The sequence below is a fragment of the Castor canadensis genome, chromosome 13 (genome assembly GCF_047511655.1).
Source record: "Castor canadensis chromosome 13, mCasCan1.hap1v2, whole genome shotgun sequence".
In the NCBI taxonomy this organism is placed as follows: domain Eukaryota; kingdom Metazoa; phylum Chordata; class Mammalia; order Rodentia; family Castoridae; genus Castor; species Castor canadensis.
The window spans coordinates 44,960,181-44,980,064 of record NC_133398.1 but is presented as its reverse complement, the minus strand read 5'-3'; the positions used below and the strand labels follow the sequence as shown (position 1 = coordinate 44,980,064).

Below are 19,884 nucleotides of genomic sequence, written 5' to 3'. Positions count from 1 at the left end.
ATGACTCAGTATTATGAATGAAAAGATAGAGCTTGATAGAAATGTGGTTCTGTTGTGAATCTATGAGGAAATGATCCTCTTGTTCCTAGATGCATAGAATTCTTATTAGATATTATGTTTATAACAGGGCTTGCTACGATTATTATCTAAGGCATGTATCAGGGATAGGGCTCCGGAACTGGCAGGAGGGGTTTTCCCTAACTGGTAACTTCTTTCCTAGTTCCTGTACCTCTGGTAGGAAAAACACACATTGTTCCCTCAGTTTGGGGATTGGGGAAAAGGTTATAATTCAGTGAAGGACTCCTGCTCTCTTAGTCCTATAAAAGATTCAAAATTTCTAAGGAACATCTCATGGTGAACCAATGCCCTCCAATTTTTCCCAGCAGGGTGCCTGCAGATTTGTACCAACCTATTAGGATTACCACATGTCATTAGACACTAGTGTGGTGCCTTAGATGGGCAACAGAGCCTGGAGGACCAGGATAGCCATCATCAGAGCACACATGGTGCCTAATTTAGGACTTTTAAATTATCTGTGTGGATTTCTTAGTTAACTTTCCTTAGGATTTGGCAGGGCTTTTGAAAAATTCAAGCAGTACCAGGTGTACTAAATGAACCAACAGAAGAGGTCTTGCTTACGCTTGAGGAGTAACAAAGAAACAAATAATAAAAATTATAAAGGAAAGGGATGAACGAGGAACAGAGGGGATTTTTAGGATAGTGAAATTGTTTTTGTATATTTTGTACTGATAGATATGACAATACACATTGCCAAAACTCATAGAATTAGACAACACAAAGAGTGACCCCTAATGTAAACTATGGATTTTTATTCATAATAATGAGTTCATTTTTATTCATTAATTATAACAATTATGTAAAATATTAATAGGAAGTTGTGAGGGCAAGGGGCATATAAAATCTCAGCAATGTTTGCTCAATTGTCTGTTAACCTAAAACTTCTCTAAAAGTAGCCTCTAATTAAGAGGCAAAAAAAAAAAGATGCTTGTTAGCCCCAAATCATTCATGACTACTGGTATTTTATGCAGCCCTAACAAGGTGAACTGAAAATATTGACAGTGTGTGGCAAAATAATATGGTTAAACATTTTCTTTTATTCTGGTCTTGTCTAGAAATCTGTCCTTATGATAAAAAATGAAATAAACTAAAGGAAAAGCTACATACCTATTCCTGACAAGTGGGTGGTTACAGGGGCAACCTCAATCATAAAGCAAAGATAGGCTGCTTGGCCAGATTTTCTTTCCTCACTTGAAGATTCTTCCACCAGAGCAGCATCTTATAAATTCCTAGTTGATTTGAAATAAGTGGTGGAAGAACTCTCTCATAAAGCCCTCATCTTTCTAGATCAAAAGGGTCACTGTCATACAACAAACCACTTGCACCATTTTTTCCCCTAAACTCAGTGTCAGGAAACACAGCACCAGGAGTCAATTTTCTTTTGACTTCTCTAGTTATTAATCTTATCTTTTTCCTTCCTTCTTTCATTCCTTCCTTGTTTTGAAATTAAAGCATTCTATTCCAAAGCAAGTCTGCTGGATTTACAGTCATAAATCAAAATAAGGTAAACATTTTTACTTCTATCTCAGAGGAGAAAGATGACAGTTGGTGCTAAGGGTTAATGCACCATCAATTCTGATGAAGATAAAGTCTGTAGTCCATTGTGCTTAAAACACAAACAGTGGCCTTGGCAAGTAAGCTTAGCTGATTATAGCTAATCATTAAGTCTGCAGCTGATGGCTAGTTGTCCATTTCTTGGTTAATTTCTGATGACATACTCACATCCCATTAGTGAATATCCCCCATGGCAGTGCTACCTAGGAAATAATTGCCCCTCCAAGGATATAGCTGGTTGAAACATGGACAAAGCTGATGGACCAAGCTGGACCATCCATTCAGAGGTAATTTCCTATGAAAATCTCCCTTTAACGAATTAGCTTTAGCCATCTCTGTAGAACCAGACAGTACAGGGCCACCCAACCGAGTAATAGTATTCTTATCCTCTGTCTTCTGCTTCCTCCCCAGACTTTGGCAAAAACAGGGTCTAGAGTAGCAGTAAGTAGTGGGAGAAGGAGGTTTTGGAACAGGAGTGGAGCCCTGCAGTATCCGTATCTCCCTTGAGGAAACGACTCAATGGTAAATCTTATCACAGCAGAGAAAGGGGGTGGGGGAGAACTCTTACCTTTAGAATGTTATTATCTGGTGCTGGACCCATTCTCATTACTGGATTAGATACTTTATCTTTCTCTCTCTCTCTCTGTGTGTGTGTGTGTGTGTGTGTGAGAGAGAGAGAGAGAGAGAGAGAGAGAGAGAGACTTAAAGTGAAATAAGCCTGTTACCTGAGAATGATTAGAAAAGCCGTAACTTGCAAGAATGTTAACTAGGAACGAGCCTCAGAGGACCCCACACTAAGTTTACTAAGGGATACTAGGAGACAGAGTAAAGTTGCATTGTTTGGTGCACCAGTTATACCTACCAATAAACAAGTTATATACATGAATAGAGTCGTTTTAAGAGCATACTCTTGGCTATTTTGAAGAGAATTGATTGGTGAGGGGAAAGACTGAACTTGGAAATCTTAAAATTGCAGTAATTCAGATGATGACAGCAAAGACAATGAAGAGAAATGAAGAAATTCAATATACATTAGAAGATATAGGCAAAGAATTTGAAGATGGATTGAAAGTGGGGCAGGGGGAAGAGGTATCATGAACTTTTTTTTTTTTTTTAAGATTTCTGGCCTGCACAACTGGGAAAACCTCAGCAGAACGCCAGTCAGAGGGCCTTGTAGGAGAAGAAGGTTTGGAGGTAGAAGGGTGTAATAAATTCAAGCCTTAGCAAGTTCCTCAGGCTATTTTAAAATAGTCTTCCAAACAGTTTTTGTTTCTTCAAGGTGTCCCAATGAACAGAAGGCAAATGCTGGAATCTAAGATGTATTTTAAAAACTGACATATGTGTTGGCTAGAGTTCAGCATTCATTTAGCTTGGGAGCAATAAAGTATCCCATAACAGCTCCACACCATGCCTAGTTCTATCAATAATGGGCTGGGTTCTGATGGAGAAATACATGTGATCTCTCTCACTGCTGCTTTCCAAAGCAGAAGACGTTTGACTACCTCTGTCAACAGATGCCAACTTCTATAAGTACAATTAAATGGCTCCAGAAGACCTTAGTGCATGACTGTGAAAAACTATCAACCCTGGCAACAAGTAGAGAAACTGCACATCTATCACCCATGTTCAGAGCAGAAACATCTGTCCAAAGCCACAAGGCCTTGGTGGATGCTAGCAGCTGTGAACCCAGGGGGCTCATTCGTCTGAACACCAGATCCTCACAGATGCTTGCAGCTGCTGAGAACCCATTCTGAAACTCATGGCCTCCATTCAATAAGGGCTGGCCAGTGGGATGACCCTGAGGAATCCCCACATGAGGCAAGACCCACTCCTTGTCTCAGCAAAGCTAACATGAGAATTAGGTTTAAAATGTCAGAGTATTAAACCCAAAGCAGTTTTTCTTGGCTCCCACTACTGAGGTTAAACTCCCCACGGCCCTAGGCTTCTGATAAAGAACCAGTTACATGTGGTGCAATTTCAAAGTGCTGCTTCATTACTTATATCAACAACATAAACCTGAGGTGAAGTGGTCACAAGATTTCTTTTCTCTTAGGTCAAATGTATGTGTACCTTACAAGCAGCTATCTGAAGGAATTGCCATTCAGATCTTCAAAAATTTTATCCAAAATAAGGACAAATCCTGTCACAGAGTTTGGCTGAACTGTTCTCTAATTATGGTTTATAAGTTCTTTATAATAAACAAAATTTTAGAAGACGGCTTCATGTGTGGGCAGTTTATAAAGACAAAATGCCCTTTTTGTCCTCAAAGATAGGCCAACAGTATAATTTCATATTTGCTTCTGGAGGAATTATTAAAAATTATGATTTAATCAATGTCAATTTCTTTGGTTTGAAAGTAGCTGTAGGGTTATATAATAACCTAATATATTAACATTAAGAGAAGGTGGGTGAATGGTATATGAGAATTCTTTATACCATTTCTGCAACTTTTCTGTAAGTCATTTCAAGTTATAAAATTTTTAAAATTTAGGAATTGATTCTATTGTCTCTGAGTTTTCCCACTTATTATTCTTTCTGAAAGTATTCTTTTCCATGGATGAAAAAATTAATCTAGCCAATTTTGGATCATTAAGAAACAAATGTCAGGGGAGCTTTGACATTTTATCAGCCTAAACTTTACAGTAATTGTTCCCAACATGCTAGCAGAGCACTGTCAGCCAACAGTGTGAGAAAGATGTTCATTTTTCACTTCCAAATGGGAAAGGTCTTGGCTGATTCAAATGGATTTGGCTTTAGTTCTAAGAACAACTGCATGTTTTGGGAATAACCAAACAGATGTGCAAGTGTCTGTTTAACTGAAGAGCTGTCTTATGGAGGAAAACACATTTTCAGCACAGCTGGTTCTAAACTGCAAGATGAATGGATTCATATAGATTTTAATATGGAGTTTTATGCACTTATTTATTTGGTTAATTCATGTAGACATAGGATTTTATTTGCTTTTTTATGCTGTTACCCCTGGGTAAACCTAAAAGAAGAAACATTTAAATTTTGTTGACATTTGAACCTGAAATATGTTTTTGTCCTGTCATTACATAACCAAAAATACATGAGGTTAATATAATAGTCTGACTGATAAAACTTTATGTAGTTAGGCTAGCTGTGGAGGCTCATGCATGTAATCCCAGCACTTGGGGGGGTCTTAGGCAGGAGGATCAGGTCAAGGAGATCCTAGGCTACATAGGGAGCACCTGTCTCAAAAACTAACAAAAAACTTTATGTAGCATATATAAGAGTTATTGAATTCTGAGTAATTAGAATTCAATAAACTATGCTTGTGGAAAAAGTTTCATCACATCTAGTTTTAAACTGCCAGATGAGTGGATTCAATCACTCAGATTTTAACAGAGACTTTTGCTCACATGCTAATTTAGCTACTCACTTAAGCATCAAGAGTTTTCTTTATGATCTTGAAGACCTGAAAGACTGTAAGTATGCTTACAGTTCAGTTAGAAAGAGAAAGCCAGTACATGGCATATCAGAGAAAAGGCTTTCCTTAGACTTGAATCTGAGTAAATCTGGTAAAATGGCAATAGTACAGAGACCTCAGAGAACAATAGCTCTAATCCCCATGTTTTGGGATTTTCATGAAGTTTAAAATAGCTATGCTTAATTTCGGGTTAGGGTGGGATGCTAGATTCTTTCAACAATCTGACAAAGCTGTAGATAGTGTACCTATAAAATGCATTATTAAATACTGTAGACATAATTTGGAAGGTTTTGTGGAAGCCCTGGAGTTTCTTTTTATTTTAGCAGTTAATGCCTGCTAGAATAAATAAGGAAAACCTAAAGACACATGTTCAGTTGTTACCTGTAGAATATAGGTAAAGTTTGAAATTGGGATAGGTGAAAAAGAAATTTTTATTGAGATTTGACATGTGCTATTCTTTCAATTATGAGGATGTAGGATGAGTTACTTATGAAACAAAACTGCCTAAAGTGAGTATGAGAGGGAGGGAAAGAAAAAGAGAGACAGACTCTGCTTTAAATGGATTAATGAAGTTCCTTTTGAGTGATCTGACTAAGCTCCTCTGCTCACAGCCTCCTCCCCAGCTCCAGGTATCAGTAATTCTCTTCCTTAGGATGTTACCAAATACTCTAAGCTTCTCAGAGTCTCTAGGGAAGAAAGAGGACTCCAGTACTGCAGACTCCAACAGCAAAGGGAGCTGAAGTTAACTGTGTGCTTGCCAGGCACTATGCCTATGTGATCTCATAGGATCCTTGTACCAACCCTCTGAGGTGAGAAAATGGGAAGGTCAACAACACAGTCACTGAACTGACCCAGAGCTTGACAATAGTCATTGTACTTATACCATGAGGTCTTTATTATACATGAGGAATGGCCTTAAACTGCTCCCAACAGAGGCACCCTCACTTCATTTTCCATGAGGCATTGAGGAGCAATGATGATGACTTGAGTGAGAGGAGCAATCAGTGCAATCTCTTTGCTCAGTCCTCCCCCAAAGCCATGCTGCTCTCTCCCCAGCAGGAGAATGTGTTCTTTTTAAAACACAGGAATGACTTCATGTTTCTGTTCAAAATCCACCACTGGCTTTCCATCAACCTCAGAATAAAATCCAAAACCCTTACCGTAGGCTTTCATAATCTGACATTCTCCAATGGTCCCCATTTCCCCTCTCCAGCCACACTGCTCCTTGATGTTCCTTGAACAGTCCAAACACACCATGGCATTCACTCTTCCCTCTGCCCACAGTATGCTTTCCCAGATGTCCCTGGGCTCCTCTCCCTTATGACGTCAAGGTGTTGCTCCAATATCACTTTCTCAGAGCAGCATTTCCATCCTCATCATTATAAAATAGCACCCACCACTCTCTGGTCACTTATTACTACTTGATATCTATGTTTGATTATGGTCTGCTTTCCCCCTAGTCCCAAAGTCAGATATAAGTTCAATGAGAATGAGGATTTAATCTTTATTATTTCCTGCTGCGCCCCCAGAAAGTGTTAAGACAGTGCCTATCAACATTTGCTAAGTGAATTAATGAGTGAATACATGAAGAAGTGAATGAATGCTACTTCTCCTGTGGGCAATAATTTACAAATGAAAAATGGTGAAGAGCAAATATTCACTTCAGCTTGCAAATTTAGTGCTGATTTTGCTTCCTAAATAGGTAGCTGGCTGGGCAGTTTACACCTCAGATTTCTTTCCCAGTATTTCTGGAGTTGATCCATGTAATCTTCCCTGCTTTAAAATAAATCAAGCCCCCACCATTTCATGCATGAAATATATTCAGTCCAATCCTATGTCTTACTTTCAGAAGAGACTTTCACAACAGAGGTATCTGGTATTTGCTGATCACCTGCCTTGGTGGCATTCCTCTAATTATGCTGATGTTGATTGACCTAGATTAGAATGAGGCACACTGTAGAAGCATTGATGGAATGTAACCAAGGTGTCATATTGAATCAAGACAGCTGAAGACATATTTTATATTTCTGTTTTCAGGCATTTGCAATATGTAGTTTTGGATCTTGCCAACAATTTCAGGGAGAGATGCACTTCTTAAGCTTTTAGTATGACAATCCTTGTGAGAACAGCCTCTGATGAATATTAATGGCTTTCAAAAGACTATATCTAGAAGAGATAATCCGAAGACTAGATGAAGCATGTACACCATTAATTCTACTTTGCTTATAAATTCTAGTTACAGAGAACACTGTATTGGGATTTTTAAAAAATTATTAAATGTTCATGTAAAAACTTAAAAGATGAATCTTGAAAATTAGATTTCTTTATCCTGAACCAGACAGAAAAAAAGGTATGAATATGTATCTGTTCTGTCTTGATAGGATCAGGAAAAATATGCTACCTGGAAAGAAGCTGAGTATTATAAATAATTTTATTTCAATAATAATGGACATGAAAATATTACAGAGCCTAAGATTTGGTGCATATGAAGAATGAGAAAGAACACTCCATGGGAGATAAGATGCCCAGATGTTGCTCCATCCAACAGATATTTTTGGTGCCAATTATGCATCAGGCACTGGTCCTGCCTGTGACTTTGGGTCCAGTCATTCCACTACTTTATAAACTTTGGCTTCCTCATTATAAATTAAGGATAAAAACATGTCCTGTTGCTTTTACATCACAGTTATGACAATCAAAGGTGACGAATAAACTGCTAAGCATTGCAAGTCTCCTGGTTATTATTAATATCATCAATGCAAGTAAATATAATAATTTCATCTGTTCTGAAAATATCTTTAACCCCCATACTTAAATTGTAAGGGCAATAACTCTCTCTCTCTCTCTGTTTTTAACTTTCCCAGGATTTAAGTCATTACTTTTCCCAAACAAGCAACTATTGGTATGACTGCTGTTCTAAGACACCTTCACCTTTACTTCTGCCTTGATCCTTGGAAAATATATGAAATATTTAATATGTGTTATTTTAAAGAGAAAGACAATAAAGTTGTATTTATGATTATCTGACTTCTGCCAATCTCTTTAGAAAGCATAATGCTTGGGTCATAACACTAATCATATGTGTAATAATTTTTAATATCTGTCTACACTGCAAGATTAGAAGATACATGAATTGTTCATCCTTTCAAACAAGTGCCTTCACATGGCAGGCATACAATATTAAAAAAAAATTTGTTTAATGTCTGGTTATGACTGTGACTCAGACTCCATGCTCATCAGAGGAAAGTATCAAATATTTAGCTGGAACTTATTATAACCCAGGTATTTTCTAAGTGGTTTCATGTATATTAACTCCTTTAGTCCTCACAACAATTATATGAAGGAGATGCAAATATGCTCACTCTGTGAGGAAACACAGAAATTAAATAATTTCTCCAGACAGTATATCTAACCTGGGGTGGACAGGGTGCAGAGCGAGGTGGACTGGCACCAGAGTCTATACCCTTAAGCTCTACACTAATGCAGTGTGCATGTCTATGTTCCTCTCTCAAATCCCCAGCCTCCTGGCGTTAATCATCACCCACATTAAACTAGTTTCCCAACATCCCCTAAGCTTATGTATGTAGCTTTTATATAAGAGAAGAAAACTGAGAAAAGACATTGAGAGATGTTTCTGTGACTTCTTAAACACACTGAGACTAAATACAATACGTTAGGAAGAAAAGTGATTAGATTGATTTAGAGATTCCAATAGCCATGACCAGGCAAAGTCAGGTCTGAAGACCTGCTGGTGGGAACCAGAGAACTGAGGTGGGTGGAGCTTAAACCGGAAGAACAGGGCAAGTCTCAAATTACGGTGCCGGTTCAAATCCATTGCTGTTGTTATTTTCTCAACTTACCTCATTTCTCACATGTTCTTATGTGAATCAAACCTGGAACTGCAGGGGAAAGATCAGCTCCCAGGGATTTCTGCTATTGCTAATCCCAACAAGGGAACCCCAGGGGACAGGTCACAAACCTCAGGAGCACACATGACTACTCAGTCAATATGCTGTTCAGTTCAAAGGGAGCTTAGCAGAGGTTCTGAAGACCACCATCAAGAAACTGTACAAAAGGCAAAGTCTGATGGTGACCTTAATAGAAAAATACAATTCATCCTGGCTACAAAGCATATTGCAGACTAGGAAGCTGAAATCTGCCAATCAGTATGTACACGGTACATATTATAATGTTATAATATGTTATAAATGACACATTAGTGGCAGTCACCCATGTTCATTTTCAAGCTATAAGAACCATACTATCCTTTGGATCTGGGCTATCCTCCGAGGGTTCTTGTGTTAAAGGCTTAGTCTCCAGGGCGGTGCCATTAGGAGATAGTGGAACATTCAGCATGGAGGGCCTAGTGAGAAGTCCGTGCGCCATTGGGAGTGTGCTTCCGAGGGGTATTCCTCTTTTCTCCTTTTTGCTCCATTGCTCATGATTTTGCTCAGCTATGTATTCCTAGTCTGATGTGTGTCCTCTCCACAGGCCCAAAAGCTATGGGAACAATTCGTCATGAGCAAGAAGCTTTGAAACTGGGCTAAAATAAACCTTTTGTATTTATAAGTTAATGATCGCTGGTATTTTGTTATAGTGATGGAAAGCTGACTAAGACAAACTAGAACTCTAGAGAGCAGGTCCTAGATAACCCTACTTGCTTCCAGCCCCTTTTAAATACAGCTATATTTTGGCTCTGGAGTTTTGAGAAATAGGCCTGTAATTGCTGAAACAAAAATTCTTCCACTGCTCTTTTTTTTTTTTTAATTAACCATTTCATTATATTTTTTGGTGGTACTGGGGATTGAACTCAGGACCTTGCTAGGCAAGCACTCTACCACTTGAGCCACACCTTCAGCCCCTTCCACTACTCCTAATTTATTGTTTGTTTGCTTAAACTACCTCAAGTTAGTCTTTGCTACAGAAAAATCCTTCAAAGTCACTATAGGCATTTATTTCTAGAATTCAGCGTTTTTAGGAATTTAGAATGGTATTATGGTACATAGACTACCTATTCATAACAATCCCAGCAAGATCTGGATCAGCACTCTGGGATCAAGCACATTAATATCCCAGCAGGGAAACATAAAAATGTTTATGCTAAGATAAATAAAGAAAGACTGTAATTAACCTCATATCAGATAAAACACTTGTGATTTTCAGAACTTTTCTGGACTTAGGAATAGTTGATAGTGGACAGTAGATCTGAATTTATATTCCAAAGTCCAGTGCTACGACTTTTTAAACTGGAAGGGGTCAGGGTGGGGTGGAAGACAGGGTTCAGGGGTATATCACAAAGCCTGTGGCTCTTTTATCAGTCCTTGCCTCACTTCATTTCTGTTTTCCTAGCACCCCTTCCCCAAGGCCTATCTGAATGTAATGTATTTCAAGCATACACTTTACTATCTGTTCATCAGTCAAATCATAAAGAGCCAAAAGCACAGAACTGGAAAAACCATAGGTAAGGAAGTAAGGAAAGAAGAGTGACTAGAAATTGACTTATCCATTAGACATTGGGCAGTATAACCTTGATTCACCCAGCAGAAGGAGGCGGTGATCTGTTTCCCCTTGGGAAAGGTGGGGTGGGGAGGTGGAAGTCCGATATAGCAAAGCACTGTGCTGAACCTTTAAATACAGAGCCTCATTTCATCCTCTCAGTAAATCTCAGGAGGCAGGTGGTATCTGTATCCTCATTTAACTATGAGGAGATGGAGGCAAAGCAAGGATAAGTAATTTGTCAGTAATTGGAAAGACTGAGATTTCAACTTAGACTGTGTACACCAGAGCCTATGATTGTAATCTGTTTAGCTTGGTATAATCACCTACATTGAGTGTTATTCAAATTCAATTTTCTCAGCATCACAAGCACCACTTAGGAAGGAAAGAAGGCCGTATGTTTGGTTGGTTTTTGTGTTTGGTTTTGCTTGGCATGAGCAGAACAGGCAGGTACATGTTTTAGGATTGGGGACAATGTTAGGAAAAAATATAGTTTTTTAAGCCTGCTTCAGTTGAGATACCACCTATATTGGCAGCAATTGTGCACACAGAAGTTCAGGTAGGTAACCAAACTGATAGGAAGTAAATCTTTTGTTTGGGCATAAATTCTACTCCAGTGGGGGATTTCTGAAGCTGACTTGAGAATGTCAGTACCACGTCACTGAGTCTAGTTAATGTATAGGCAGAAGCTGCTGTTTCTTCAATGGATGTCCAGGCTCAGCTGATCGCTAAGCTCAGAATAAGACATGACAGTTTTCCCCTTTTCCACTCTGAATCTAAAGGGACAGTGAGATCCTCCAGGTTTCCCAAGATTCCCTTCCCTGGCTTGCACTTTTGCTATAGTCTTCTATTGCTTATATCTGCAGCACTGGCTTCAACCAGAATAATCTTCCCTTCCCCAAGACTGCTTCAGAACCAACTCTCAGAGTTCATCACAATTTATGCACAGAGAGGTAAAGGCAAGTGGAACGGAAGAACACTTGGTTTTTCTTACTGAGTTCCATGCTTGTGTAGAGAGACGAAATTTGCAAGTACACACTGAATTATCCTGGTGCCAACTTTGGCAGAGGACGTCCAAGTTTGTCACAAGCAAAGACAGAGTGAGAGCAACATACTCTTTTGGAAGCAAAAACCAGCATTCTAGGACAGGGAGTGCAGAGCCCCCCAGGCTTGAGGTCTCATCCATGTACAGTAGAATTCAGGACCCTTGATGCAATTCCTAAGGCAGTGTTAGTTCCATGTTTTCCTTCCACCATAGATTCAGTGCTAAACCTCCTTGGTCTAATCCACAGAGTTAATATTCAACAAAGAAAATTTTCAGTACTTGATGTGATGCGAATGTGCAAGTGTCCCCCAGGAGGACTTGGGTATCTCTGAGGGAAAAGGAAATGCCAGTAGACATGAACTACTTCACCCATCAGACAATTCTCATGTGCCTGGTGCCAAACATTCTTTCAGAGTGACCAGTTTGAAGAGAGATGTCTGTGCATACAAGCAAAATCTTTTCATAACCAGCCACCTCTCCATCTTGGTTACTTTTTAGTGCCTTAATGTCAGTCCAGTGATCATGCCTTTGAAATAAGTAGATGTATACAAGTCACTACTAAAATCTGATTTTCTAATAAACTAGAGGGATAGATTTAATCCATCGTTTTGGCTCTTCTCCCCCAGTCCCTACATTCAAATGAATAAAAGGAATGTGCAAAACAATAAAGATTCTGTCCATGTTTTTTTTGCCTTGTCTTTGATCTAGTTAGAATGTGTGTTTCAATATTGAGTGGGAAATGAATGCCTTTGGAATTTCAGTCTACCTGTTCCAACTTATTTCTCACCATGCCCTCAAGCACCTCTGCAGAATTCACCCTAACCACTCCCTTTCAGTCTCTGCTCTGGTTGCCCCAGGTCAGGCTCTCCAGCAGGCTTGCCGACTAAGCTCATCTGATCTCATGTTGATTTTAAATTGGTTCTTATATCTGTGGGCCTGACGGAGCCCTGCCCAGCACTTCTGCCCAACTCATTTCTGTCCCCAGGTTGGTCCAGTTTTGTACCTTCTGGGTCACATTTTAGGCTTAATACATCCTTTAACAACAGCTACTGCAAACTTAAGTGTTGGTCTACATTATTATTACAAGTTACCCATGCATAGAGCTGCTATTTAGTGAAAGGCTGCCATGGACTAGGCAAGGGTGGTGAAAATAATGTCCTTGTTGTCATGGAGCTAATGATTTAGTAGGTCATGCTTCTCATACTTTAACATGTATACGAGTCACACGAGCACAGTGTTAAAATGCAGATTCTTTTCCAGTAATATAAATAAGGTAGGGCCTGAGATTCCATGTTTTTAACAATTTTCCAGTGGATCCCAATGTAAATCATGCTTGGAAATAGAAGGTGGTAGGAAAGTGGTTAGCTACACAGCACCTCTTACTTAACCAGTGAGACCCACAGAATTAACAGGAATCTGCCAGAAACAGATGGCTTGGTCTGTTTGGAGAAATGAGGGGTGGAAGAGGCACAAGGTAAACAAAGTAAAAATGTTGAGTTTCCTTTTACTGAAGTCCCAAAGTCTGAAGAGAAGGAAGTATTTCAAGATAATTTGTTGCTACGACTTATTGCCAAGGAAGATGACAACTCATCAGAGGCAGTGGCTGCAGGGCATATCTAAAATGGTTGGATGGCAGGCGCCAGGGCTCCCAGCTCTGCCAAAGGTTCTGCACCCCTGATTAGCTTAAAGACAGTACTCTCAAAAGGAGGATGTGGGCGGGACAATGGCAATCAGTGAAGATAAAGAACTGGGTGGGCTGCCTTGTACTCTGGCGCCAAGTCAAGTCCTGGGAGCTTTGCCAAACTGAGGAATGATAGAAAATCTAAGCAATGTCTGAGGCTGTCCTCCCACCCCCAATGTGGTGAAATGGCGACAGTACTCAGGTATAAGTTAAACTAAGGAAAATAAACATGACACTCTGTTCACAATTTTTTGTTCTTAATTTATACACATTTCACTTCAGATATTCAAATTGGTTAAATCTGTATTTGACATTCAGAGTGTTTAAGGAAATACTAACTTTAGCTCTGTATTATGGATAACATGACACACAGGAAAAGGATTAGAGTAAAACTTAAATGTTAGCCAGGGTTGATGGCACACACCTATAACCCCAGCACTCAGGAGGCTGACGCAGGAACATCAAGAATTTGAAACCATCCTGGCTAAATAGTTAGTTCAAGGCCAATCTAGGCTATATACTGAATGAGACCCTTTCTCAAAAAACCATACCAAGGTGGAGACAGGAGGATAGCAGTTTGAGGCCGGCCCAGGCAAAAATTAGCAAGATCCTGCCTCAAAAACAACTCAGGCATGGTAGTCTATGTCTGTGGTAGCAGCTACTGGGTGTTGGGAAGTAGGAGAATCTTGGTTGAAGAAAAAGCAAATTAAAAGGGAAAGGACTGGGACTACAGTTCAATGGTTAGAGTTCAAAGCCTGACTTCTATCACCAGTACTGTAAAACAAACAAACAAACAAACAAACAAAAGAACTGAAACAAAAAGCCCTCAACAACTTCAGTGTTTCCTACCAAGCCCAGAAATATCTTTTTAAAAAAATTTTATTTTTTTAACCAGATGGTGATGGCTCACACCTGTAATCCTAGCTACTCAGGTGGCAGAGATCAGGACTGTGGTTCGAAACCAGCCCCGGGCAAACAGCTCCTGAGACCCTATCTCAAAAATACCTAGCCCAAAAAAGGACTGGCAGAGTGGCTCAAGTGGTAGAGCACCTACCTAGCAAGCATGAAGCCCTGAGTTCAAACCCCAGTAACACCAAGAAAAAAACAAAAACAAAAGCTTTTCAAATTAGCATACATTAATAATATGGGGGTATTTCATTGTATTAAGTCCATACATGCACACAGGAACATCCTTTTTCCACTCACTTCAACCAACAGGTCTTGGTTGGGTTTACAACTTCAGAATAACACTCAAAGATGAACTACTTAGAAAGTCCAATTAGACAGAAGAGTCAACAAGCCAGCCGACGGCATAGCTCCTATAGAAAAGCATGATCTTTGAAAATACTGCCATGGACGAAGATGAAGATTGAGCAATAGTATCTCGCAGCAGACATCTGCTGAAATATGATCTCTGAAGTTATAGAAAAGGATAAGAAGATCAACAAAACGGTCCTAAAAATATGCTGATCACACTCAGAGCAATTCAAAATTTGAAAACGCTGAGAAAAAAAAATATATTTTAAAACCATGGATGCTGTGGCTGGTACATGAATGGGAAGTGTAAGCCAGCCCACTAATGTGCTGGTAGAAAGCTGCTCAATTTCAAGGTTACTATTCAAGGTTATGAACTTGAAGTTCATAATACCGACTTGCAAGATTATCACACAAGGAAAAAGCACTCTTTCCAGGTAAAAGCACAGATGACATCTCTAATGATTACTGTGAAATCAGGTGTCAGGGAGGAGTGGTGATAAGTAGAGGGCTAGAGGATCTAAGACAGTGTCTGAGCAGCCAGGTCAGGCTTGCTGCTCAGGAGTGAACACAACAAAACTCTCTGGAGCTCTTCTGTTCCATCAGTTTCTTGATAGGGGCCCAAAGAGTGATAAATGCCTAGTCAGAGTTGTAGCTTCAACATACAGCCTGATCAAGTGCTCTGGATTTAAGGAGATAGCACTACTCCCTGAGCAGGTGAAGGTAAGAACTTTTGCACATGTTCTGCCAGGCACACCTTCTCTGGATACATAGAACAGCTTGAAGGAGTTGCTAAGGACTTTGAGGGGTTGGCACCTGAGCTCCCAGGTTGTTCCTTCTTGTGCTGCATGATTTCAGTCAGCCTCTCACTGTTGGCGGCACCCCCAGATTTCCCATGTCAAGGAAAGCAGGCCCCAAGGGAAACCATAGTGTCAAGATCGTATGGGGCTATGGTGTCAAGCTGTGTCTCTCCAAGTTGTAGGATTTTATTAACTTAGTGAGGGAGGCTACTACGTCTTGGAGGAGTGTAGGTGGGACTGTGAGCAGCACACCACTGTAGCCATTGCCCATCCAAATTTACTTATTTTACTTGAGGTGCTATGTCTTTTTTGTTGTTTGAAAAGTGCAAAAAAGATTCAAAACTATTAAAACTTTAGGTCTGCATCAATAACATCAAACCATATTTGTTCTTGTTGAAAACAAGTAAAGAGTTGATGCTAAGGTAAATAAGCAGACTAGATCTGGGTGGAATTCAAAGAAGGTGGAAAATTCCTAAACCAGGTCATTGTGAAACACAAAAGCTCCCCGGGCCACTTATCTTGCTCATTGGGGATTTTTGTGGTTGCTGCTAAGTATTTTCTGTGAAGGTTGGCACAGCTCCTGTTTCATACCACCATAATGTCAACCTCCTGAACTTTTCCCTTCAGACCATTAACCACATGGGCTTCTGTTACACAGTTTGTCAGCCAGTAAGAAAAGAATTTCCCAGTCAAGGATCAGATTTCACCTGAGACTTAAAACCAAGAATTTGGCCACTGCTAATTTAGCCATTCCTTAAACAGGTTCCTCCAGTTGCAAATGACTGCGATTTTGTGCATAGCTGGAAACACTGACTTCTGTGATTAGGGAAAATTCCACTTTTTTTTTTTTAAGGGAGAAATTTTTATTTTTAAAAGTGACTTTTTTGCTCTCTGTAGTCTCCAAAGAGATGCTTGCTCACCCTACAATCTAAAAAAATACAAACAAACCCTAAGAATCACATCCAAAGAATCAAAAGTTAAATAAACAACATTGTTTTCCTCACTTAACTAGAGATGTAACAAACAGTTTTTTTTTAGTTGTTAAATCACACTTCTAACCTCCTTCCAAACATGCCTGAGGCTGAACTACCATATTTGAATAGAGTCAAGAAAGAAAATGGAGACAGTGAAGGAGACAGACGAATCTCCTTGGATGGTCCTTCCCCAGTCTTGACAAATAACAGAGAGAGTCCAACCCCGTTAAGAAGAGAACCTTAGGCACCTTCTAGAAAGACAAAGCCTCCCCTGAGAAGGACACCTCAAGTGGCAACAGGAGCAAACTACTACAGAGAAATACCAGGACCACCAATACATCTTCCCTGAAAATCAAGCATGACACAAACAGTGGACAGTCGCAATATGCTTGTATCTCCCCTCCCAACCCCTATCTTCTTTCAGATCCCCTTCTAGTCTGCTTTTAAAGTTGTGGGGTCTGATAATTGGGTAGGTGTGGGAATACAGGGATTCTGAAATGCAAAACTATGGAGGCAGTGCCAGAAGAAGAAGAAAAAGAACATTCTTTACCAATGACACCATACAGACTTAACTAAATTTATTTATTCAGAAAAGGTCAGTTAAGTCATGCTTTTCCCATTAAAAACTATATACAACTGATCAACATGAGGGATAAACACAGCTCCATGTACCAAGAGATCCAAAGCATGCTAAAAATTTGCCCAAATTCTCTAGCGTATCAGGCTGATGTATCACACACAGAATAGATAAGAAGAGTTTGCGGGTATCACAGTGCAATGTGAGGTTCAAGTCAAACCAAATACGCTTTTGAGGATTGGAAAAAAATGAAAATCAGCCTGGTAAAAAAGGTAATAGTTCAACATTCATCAGGTCAGTTTGCTTCAGAAAAACAAAAGACATCAATCAACAAATACTTTCAGAAAAATAAAGCAGGGACTGGCACAGCTAAGAGAGAAATTAAAGAGAAGACACTCTGTTATTAACAGGGTTGAAGAAAAGGGTAGCAGATCCAAGGTTTCACTTCCAGTCATTTCCTTAAAAACTAATTTTGGAGAGGGGTGGGGGTAAAGGTGGAGGGTGGTGGGAAGTGGCCCGAACAATGTATACACATGTGAGTAAATGTACAAATGATAAAATAAAAAAAGAAAAAAAAAACTATTTTGGAGCTCTCTTCTAATTCTATAAGATTTCTTTTCCTTTCCTTTCCTTTCCTTTCCCTCCCTCTCCGGCCATCCCAACCCAGACAGGCACTCTCTACCACTTCAGCCACGCCCCCCAGCCCCAGTCCTTTTTGCTTTTTTGCTTTTAATTTGTTTTTCAGACAAGGTCTCCTGCTTTTGGTGGGGGTGACCTCAGAACTCCATCCTCCTAGCTCTCTGTGTCTCTTAAGTAGCTAAAACCAATTTTACCTGGCTTCTGGACCAGCACGAGGGTGTCTGTGCCATGGTAAACCTGGAAGTCGGTCTTTTCAGCAACAGTGCCATAACTTGGATATGAGCTTATTGACCATTTTGCCCCTAGATTTCTCATCCATTTTCACTATGTAGCCCATGTGGTTAGTCACCTTACCAAGGAGCCAGAGGAAGATATGGACCACCATGTTGAACTGGAATTGTAGTACTTAAAGACTGTCAATAATGTGGAGGCACGTCATCAGAGCACCACTTTGAGCTACATCCAGAATTGATGGTGGGCCATCTAGACCCACTGCCATGAGCCTACCATTCTGGTGCTTGCAAGCAGAGCTACACTGGGGTGAGAATGGGGATCTAGCTTCAGTCTTCTACATGTGGCCATCCAGTTTTCTCAGCACTATTTGTTGAAGAGGCTGTCTTCTCCAAGTAGGAGAACCCACGCCAGCAAGCAGACCACAGGGCTCCTGCTACATGAAGGCTTGTTTCCCCAGGCCAGCAGCAGCTGCAGTGGCTCCTGGTAGCCTGCACCTGCAAGCAGGCCCCAGGGTTCCTGCTCCCTCTGGCTTGGGTCCCCTGTGCCTGCAACAGCTGCCGTGGCTCCAGGTAGCCTGAGCCAGTAAGCAGGCCACAGGGCTCCTGCTGCCCATAGACTTTATTCTCCCCTGACACCAGCAGCTCCTGTGGCTCCTGGAAGCTGGCACCTGGCAAGCAGGCCACAGCACTCCCACTGTCCACAGGCTTGGATCCTCTATGTCTGCAGAAGCTGCCATGGCTCCTGGTAGCCTGTACTAGCAAACAGGCCCCAGGGCTCCTGCTGCCTGAAGGCATGGTTGACCTGTGCCTGCAGCAGCTGCGTGTTTCCTGGAAGCCCACACTCCAACACAAGTAGACCCCAGGGCCTCTGCTGCCTTGTGGGCACCAGACGATTCAAGCCTGACAGCTTTGCTGTCCATGGGCACCCCTCAGCTTGCTTCTCACTGTCAGGAGCCTGCTGCCACACATGCAAGTGAACCCCAGACTCCATGCTTTGCTATTTTGCAAAGAGAAATAATAAAGATCAGGCTGAGATCAATGAGAAAGATACCAAACAAATTATATGAACAATCAATGAAACAGAAGGTTGGTTTTTGAAAAGGTTAACAAGATCGACAAACCCTTAGCCAACATGACAAAACAGAGGAGGGAAAAGATCCAAATTAATAAAATCAGAGATGAAAAAGTGTACATACCACAGATACTAGTGAAATCCATACATTAAAATACTTTGAAAACTTATATTCAAGTAAACTGGAAAATCTAGATGAAATAAATAAATCTAGAATACATAAATCTAGAATAAATTCCTAGATGCATATAACCAACCAAAATGGAACCAAGAATATACTAAACACCAAAGTAGTTTTATTACATACAATGAAACTGAAACAATAATAAAGAGTCTCCCTACAAAGAAGAGCCCAGGACCTGATGGATTCTTGGCCAAATTTTACCAAAACTTTACAGAAGAACTAGCACCAATACTCCTCAAACTTTTCCAGGAAATAGAAAGGGAAGGAACACTACCAAACTCATTGTATGAAGCCAGTATTACACTCATTCCAAAACCCAATAAAGACATAACCAGAAAAAAAGAATTATAGACCAATATTTTTAATAAATATAGATGCAAAGATTCTCATCAAAATACTGGCAAAAAGAATTCAACAACACATCAAAAAGATTATACACAATGACCAAGTCAGTTTCATTCCAGTGATGCAAGGATGGTTCAACATATATAAATCCTTAAATGTAATACAACATATAAACAGAAGCAAAGAAAAAAAGCCACATGATCCTCTCAATAAACATAGAAAAAGCCTTTGACAAAATCCAACACCCTTTCATGATAAAAGCTCTGAAGAAACTAGGAACAGAAGGAATGTTCCTCAGCACAGTAAAGGCTATACATGACAATCCTAGAACCAACCTCATACTAAATGGAGAACAACTGAAACCATTTCCATTAAAGTCAGGAAAGACACAGGGCTGTACACTTTCTCCATTCCTATTCAATATAGTTTTGGAATTCTTAGCCAGAGCAATAAGACAAGAGCAAGAAATAAAAGGGATCCAAATAGGGAAGGAAAAAGTCA

The 19,884-nt window shown here is 40.1% G+C and overlaps 1 protein-coding gene and 1 long non-coding RNA gene across 5 annotated transcripts in view; one reads left to right on the top strand and one right to left on the bottom strand.

Annotated features, from left to right (window-relative positions):
* The window catches only part of Mob3b (MOB kinase activator 3B), a 182,450-nt gene that overhangs the window by 76,666 nt on the left and 85,900 nt on the right, over nucleotides 1-19,884 (bottom strand). The gene's annotated exons all lie outside the window — the stretch shown is intronic.
* On the top strand, nucleotides 1,711-8,110 carry LOC141415417 (uncharacterized). Of its 3 annotated transcripts, XR_012440416.1 has the most exons (5): nucleotides 1,722-1,919; nucleotides 2,044-2,154; nucleotides 2,751-5,892; nucleotides 7,465-7,845; nucleotides 7,948-8,110. It is a non-coding gene; the product is annotated as an uncharacterized lncRNA (long non-coding RNA). The 3 variants fall into 3 exon arrangements; XR_012440414.1 differs by having other exon boundaries at nucleotides 1,711-1,919; nucleotides 7,465-8,110; XR_012440415.1 differs by lacking the exon at nucleotides 2,044-2,154 and having other exon boundaries at nucleotides 1,712-1,919; nucleotides 7,465-8,110.